The 7247-nt window shown below is 47.6% G+C and overlaps 1 protein-coding gene across 3 annotated transcripts in view; it reads right to left on the bottom strand.

Annotated features, from left to right (window-relative positions):
* Positions 1–4782, bottom strand: part of LOC138452259 (alpha-tectorin-like) — a 79634-nt gene extending 74852 nt beyond the window's left edge. For 2 of the 3 annotated variants that reach the window (XM_069604961.1, XM_069604959.1), the window contains exon 1: positions 4737–4782. The gene's annotated coding sequence lies outside the window, so the exon portion shown is untranslated. Of the gene's footprint in view, positions 1–4282; positions 4443–4736 lie in introns of those variants that run through there. The other variant, XM_069604960.1, reaches the window with a different exon arrangement.
* Positions 4783–7247: the final 2465 nt, after the last annotated feature.

Here is a 7247-nt window from a genome sequence, read left to right on the forward strand (position 1 = left end):
TATATATTTTTTTAAACAATGTGAGTTACATAAAGAATGACTTATAAGCATGCCTTGTAAACGTATTTGGCACACGAGATAAGGTTTTGCACAGGGCTCTGTTGGAGGTGCCTGTCTCACTCAGCTACCTCAATCTTCCTTGCTGTGCAGTTACCGCTGGTGGGTGCAATATCCTCTTTACCACCTTCCTGGGGACTGTAGGAAGGCATTGCCAACCTGGAGGATGTGCCTGTGTTTACTTCTCGTGAAGGTCCCTGCAAGAAAATACCTTGGGCCCAAAGGAAGAAAAGTGGGTATTGGGATCGTTGAGGGAGTAAAATGTCAAAAGAAATATATAGCACAGGAAGCCGTCTTACTTCAGAAGACGAATATTGCCAGCCTTAGAGGTTCTGACATGGAGGTCTCAGGAGCGAAGCTAGAAAATCTTCTCACAGTAAGGATGACGGTGTGCGAGAAAGAGGACTTGGCAGAGGAGTGCTTATTTCTGTGAGCACTGCTGAATTGACCCATTTCTTCTCTTTGCCACAAGCTCACAGCACCCTGGACATTCTGAGGTGTATATATAGGCCTCAGAGTGTCCAGGGTGGACATGGTAGGCAGGCCGCTCTTCACTGGGCTATCGCTATGAGGCCGCAACAGTGTACGGCTGGAAGCCCTGCCGGCCATCCTCCGCAGAGACATATTCTGGAAAGGGATGGTAGCGAGAAGAGGAAATGTTAACTTCGTGCTTTCAAGCTCCTTTACAACTACCCAGTAATAAAGATGTATTTGGGTGATCCAAGCAGATATGGCCAAAGTCGCTAAATAATCTGCTACGCATACAGGAAGAGCAGGAGGCGTGCTGGTGGGTAAATAGAGCAGCAAAATGACAAACTGTTTCCGAGATCCGAAGCCTCTGAAGGTGTTTTGGACTACCACTTCCATCAATACTAACCAACATTGTCAATGGTGAGGGATCATGGGAGTCGTAGTTGAGTTTTGGACTACCACTTCCATCAATACTAACCAGCATTGTCAATGGTGAGTGATCATGGGAGTCGTAGTTGAGTTTTGGACTACCACTTCCATCAATACTAACCAACATTGTCAATGGTGAGCCATCATGGGAGTCGTAGTTGAGTTTTGGACTACCACTTCCATCAATACTAACCAGCATTATCAATGGTGAGGGATCATGGGAGTCGTAGTTGAAAACATATGGACAGCCCCGGGTTGCAGACCTCAGGACTATATTCGGTTCAGCTTGTATTTGGCTTGATGTCTGTTGATTGATTCACTACCTACCATATGTCCTGACGCGGCGGGCATCCACATGCACCGTTGGATTGGGGTCTGATCAGAGAGCAGCATCATCTGACATCACAAAGCTTGAGCCCCAGAGGCTCTGCCTATCAACAAAGCTCTCTGTGCTCCAGTAGTTCTTCTAGATTCCATTTCATGTGAACCTCGTCATACAGTATCTTCTGCGTGCACTTCAACTAACCCTGGAAACGTCCTCTGTACCTCAAATGTCTCTAACCATTTACTTTCTAAGATCCCAAGAGCACTAGTACTTCAGATACTCAAATAATAATGCAAAAAACACATCTATCGAAGCCAACCCTCCCATGCCCTGTTTACATGCGTTGTGCCCCCTGAGCAAGCCTCTCGAGGCAGCCATTTTCTCTACTGTGGTGATTTAAATAGTCACTGCTTGGTAAAGTGACAGTTCATATGTTTCAAGGAACAGATACTTGCCTTTGCAATAAGCCAGTCTGGAAATCGTAATTTCTTGCAAAGGACCACCACGGATCTCTGCTGAAAAGCCTGCGATTGTTTTTGAACAGGATTCCCTCGCCCCCACTAAGTGAACAGCTCCAGAGTCTTAACAGGAAAACGTATCAAACATCCCAACCCGATCTTTAACTAAATGCAGGTCAGTCTACGTGTGGAACTTTATCTGGGGTATCGCGGATACCCGCACCTCTGTCTCGCTGGGATTAAAGCCTCTCACTGATGTTCCTGACGGCAGCCAACAGCATGGCTAAAGGTGTGTCTTCTCCATACAAATGATATTGGAGGACAGGGTCCGAAACTCCCTAACCAACGCACCCCTTCACATCCCCCAGTGGACGTGAGTCATGTAGGCAACACCCAGGGTTGAAGTAGCAGGCAAGGACAAGTTACAGCATTGCAAGTGCAGTTGCACGGTGGGTCGACGGAACAGTGATCGGAGGACATGGGCAGTTGAAGAGATAGCTTTTAAGGTTCTTCCTGAACCAAGTCATGACATGATGAATATTCTCGAACAGGAGAGGGTTATAACTAGGTGATCCACCTGTTAAAAATCTGCACTGTTTTTATGATGCTACCTTAGTGCGGGTAACGCATACTTTTGGTTGCTACGTTTCCAGACAAAATTGTTAGTCCTGCAGCCAAACAAGAAGAGCTTTAACCAGGCACACTCCCCAAGGCAATAGAACTTATGACCAAAGTATAATTGCACGCATTCTTTCTTCTACATTGTCAGATGTTACATATACAATGAGTAAGACCTGTGCAGCCTGGCTCAAGCAGCGCAATTACAGCGTGGACTCCATTGAATCTCGCGAGGATAGGTCACCTTGGAAACAAAACGACACGGAGCAACACAGGTTCGATCCCCGGGTTCGCGCTTAGAAACCTCTGGCGTTATAAATACCATATCATCTCATGCTTGTGTGGGTGTAATGTCAGGCTACACTAAACGACTGAGTGCTTTGATGCGCCTATTTTTCTTTTTTATATGGGACTTTCTGCCGGATTCCTCCCACACCTATACATTGTGTCATAACAGTTCAGAATGATGTATGATTTACTGGTACACCATATGTCCCCTTTGGGAAGATTGGGATACATCGGCGGTGGGGGGATTTGGGCCTGTGGTTGCTTGTTCCAGGCATACAGACCTCGGAACCAAGTGCGTCATTCGTTGAGCTGACTGAACAGCTCTGGTGAAATGGTGGCATTTTTGCAGACTGTGCAGGATGATCTCAGATGTTTCTAGTGTGCAGTGACCAATGCTTGCTTCTTTTAATATCCTGCATTCCGCTTCAATAGGGAGCAGGCTTTACCAACTTGTAGGCTGCACGTGTGCTCACATCTCTTGAAGGCCAGACCCTTTCAGAGGCGGAAAGGAAGATATTGGGAAAACAGACGGATTGCCAGGGTCGGAGGGAGTTAAAAAAATAGTCCCGGGTACCGTAATAAAAAAAGGGTCCCACATCCACAAATCATAACTTCTTTTTACAACACACTTTTACAACAAACCGAGAAATATGTGGTGGAGTGCTATATTTTGCAAATACTTGTGGCAAGTTTAGTATTTTGAAGTGCACTGGGGTTTGCTCAGGGGCAACGTGCTCTCCTTGGAAGCAAAACGACAGAGGGCAACACAGGCTCGGTCCCGCTTAGAAACCCCTGGGTATTAAGCGCGATATAAATATCATATCAGTGGTCTGGCACACATGTTTACATCTAATAGCAATTTGGAGTGCACTAAGTCATTAAAGTGAGTCACATTTTTCCTGGAAAACGAACCCGCACTGGCCTCTCAGGCTACGGGGATTGCAATTGGCAAATAGTTAATGGCAGGCGAGACGGTCTTCCTTCAGCAGATATATGTTCTCAGAGCGAGTGTTATAGCCTGCCTGTGAGTCCGTGCTAGAAACCTGTGTTCACAGACGTGCTGGTGATTGGCTGAGGCAGATGAACGAAGACAAGGGCTGGGAGGGAGAAACAGCAGTGATAAAACATGGGCGCATACGGAGAAGGCGAAGGCCAAATCAGGGCACACTGCATGGGAATGGTTATCACTAACTCATCACTTTCTAACTGACGGTCTGTTTAATGCTTTTTGCTGAAAATAGGCTATTTTTTTATTGGGAACTTACCAAAATAGAGAATGCCAAAAAAATCAAAGTCAAAAATACCGAAATTCGAGACCCCCATTTTACCACATATATGTGTGGGTGGCTGGTTTAAGTAAATAAGGTCGAGGGGTATTGGTTGGGGCTGTGGCCGACTCCCTGCGCATTTATATGGGGTGAAAAGGGTTATTTAGCGATTCGATTTTTTTTGTAGTACTCACCTAAACAGACAACTGTTGTTTTTTCTGACCTCACCACGGGCTTCCTAAAATAATCTCCTGATAATGGCCGTGGGTGCATGGAACAGTTTGTCTATATTCCTGTGGTGACAAAAATGCTAATCGTTTCTGAACAGAGGGGACGTGTTGGAAATAACCAAATATCTCAAGACGCACCTGCAACCTGAAGTAAACAACATGACACCTCGCTTGGCTACCTCTTTCCCGCAAGTTCTCTTTTTCGACCTCCAAAGGCAATCTGAGCGATTTTTGACATGTTTTTGACTTCTTAGTGAAAAGGCCACTTGGACCAAATTCATAGGAATCCCTTGAGTAACAGAATGGTTCCGGGGCAAAGTAAAGTGACATCAGCACTGCCCTGCACAATCGCGAGACTATGCTTTTAATATCACTTCTGCGCATGCTCCAGCCAGGCATTCACTTGAGAAATGCTCAGGGAGCCTCTTAACATCGGCCATCTAACCCGGATGTCGGTGCACCGAGCTTTCCCCCCCTTACAGAGTCAGGATCCTTACGGCAGACAAAATACAGGGGGATACACTTCTAATTTTGGGCTAAGTGATTGCCCATCCCGCCCATTGACAATAGTACAGGCATTATGAAGTCTTACCTTCGAGGCAGAAGAAGTCCCCTTTCAACTGCGGGTGTTTCAGGCCGAAGCCCTGGATATAAATACACCTGGGGAGGGGGCGAGGAGGCGTCATCAGGAGGCATCACGGATACGGCAGGTGCATTAGCATAAGATAAACATGCTGTGCAAGCGTCACTAGTGCCAGTGATTGCACGCTGAGCTGCTTCTCCTCCTCCTCCTCTTCAGGCCCTTCTTGGCACTCGTCCACCCACCCTCAGCAGCACTCAATTACCGCTGACAGAGCAAATAGCAAAAGCATAATAAATTCAGCATTAATTTAGTCATCTTCTTGGTGGCAAAGTAATTAAGACACTGAAGGTGTTCACACGAAGCTTACCAAGGTTTTTCAATCTCTAAATTTAAGGTATTGAAATATCCTCCACCCCGACCTCCAACTCAACCCCTTCGAAATCCTGGGGAGATGGGTGACGGGCCACAGCCAGAGCAAGAGCCACACTGTGAGCTACAATCCATCCGAGATGGCGTCAAATGTAAGGCAGGGCCTCCAATTACAGTGAGTCGCCTTCCCTGACCCCTTGACACGTCCCGAGGCCTCACACATCCCCACCATTGCAAATGTCAGGCAAAGTGAGGAGCTGTTAAAGACAGGCAGTGTCAATGGCTGGTTTTGAGGCGATGGTCGATTTAGGCGAGGAGTTGGGGAGAGCTTTTGTAAACTTGGAAAATTCGGATTACTGACATGTAACCCCTCCCTAATGTAGTTGCTGACCTAGGGAAGTAAGTCGAACGGCTTTGCTGTCTGTGTTTTCTTAGGCATGGTTTCAACATGCTCAGGATCACCCTGCAGTAAGTAAATTCCATTCATACCCCCTGGAGCTAAGAACGCCTCCCACTGTGCCCGGAAAAAAGTACAGTTGAGTCCCACGATAAATGTGGTCCAATTGTACACATAGCTCCTTGACCGTTTCCCTCTCATGCCTTCTTGAACATCTAATCTATCCCTCCCTCATCCCAACTGTCTATGATATCATATGATATGGCATTTATAAAGCGCCTATACACAAGTGTTTCAAGGCGCGACGAGGCATGGGAGGGGGAACAGATGGAAGACAGCGACAGCGATCGTACTAGGCCAGGTGACATTTAGATCTCGCAAGTGCAGGGGAGGGGTGGAAGGGGAAAAGTGCAGGTGGGAAGGGGAGAGGGCAGTACATAGGATAACAGTAAAATAAATAAAGACAAATAAATAAAAAATGCGGCCAGCTAGTGGCAAGCGCAAGGGTAAGTGCAGACATCAGGTTTCAAGTGCTGGTAGGGGGATGTAGGGATACATAGACAGTTCCCGAGTGCAAAGGTTGCCAGGGAGGAAGTGCAGGTATGCAACTGGCGGGAGGGCACCTAGGCCCAAGATCAGAGGGTAGCCAGATAACCAGTGTAGTTTCAGTTTCAGCCAGGAGATCAGTAGGGGAGAGGAGGAGAATGCAGAAGCAAAGAGGAAGGTCTTGAGGTGCTTCCGGAACCGGAGATGTTTCTCCTCAAGTGTCAGAGAGGCAGGGAGGCTGTTCCAGAGGGAGGCCCCAGCAGAAGAGAGAGATCTACCACCCCCTCGCTGCTTGGCGAAGCTACTGACCCTGAGGGAGTTGGAGGCGGATGTGTGAAGAGCTCGAGAAGGAAGATATTTAGGAAGAGAGAGTTGAAGTTATTGATGCCCCATGCCCGAGAAGGCCTTGTGGACAATGCACAGGGTTTTGAACTTAATCCTCACAGCCACTGGGAGCCAGTGCAGAGATTTCAGTCCTGGAGACAAGTCTCGCAGTCCTGTTTTGGATGAGTTGCAGAGGGCGGAGAGTAGAGGCAGGCAAATTTAGAAAGAGGCTATTGCAGTAGTCCAGCCTAGAGAGAACCAGAGCTCTGGAGACAGTGAGCTTCTGGGGGAAGGAAAGGAAAGGAAGAATACCTCTGAGGAGGTGCAGCTGGTAGTGTGACTTCTTAGAGAAATCAGAGATGTTATGAGAGAAGGAAAGTGGGGAGTCGAAGATGACCTTGAGGTTTTTAGCCTCACAGGTGGGAGCAGGGAGAGAGCCAAGAGAGGCCGACCAGAGAGTGATAGGAAAGGAGGGAGCAGGTCTACCGATGAGGAGAATCTCAGTCTTACTGGCGTTAAGGCAGAGATCATTGGCAGCACACCACTCCTGGATAGCAGACAGACAGTCAGAGTTGACAGAAGGAGAAGAGGTGGCGGAAGGGAGCCCGAAAATCTAGCCGACTTTGCTCCTCCCCACCATTACTGCATGTTCTATCATACTCCTCCTTCACCTCTCTGACAGGCAAAGCACTTCAAAGCCATAACCTATGACAGGAGGCGCTATAGTAATTCCAAGTTAAGATAACCATTGACCTTCAGATGGGAGAATGCAACCGTCAGACCACATCTGAAGTTGTCCTGCATTGCACAGTTTGCCCCCTGCTCCCCCTGCATCCCCTAACCTGGCCTGCTGGTGAACCTTCTCTAAAGGTGTGAATAAGAAG

This window comes from Ambystoma mexicanum, chromosome 1p (genome assembly GCF_040938575.1).
Source record: "Ambystoma mexicanum isolate Mex_15411 chromosome 1p, UKY_AmexF1_1, whole genome shotgun sequence".
Classification (NCBI taxonomy): Eukaryota; Metazoa; Chordata; class Amphibia; order Caudata; family Ambystomatidae; genus Ambystoma; species Ambystoma mexicanum.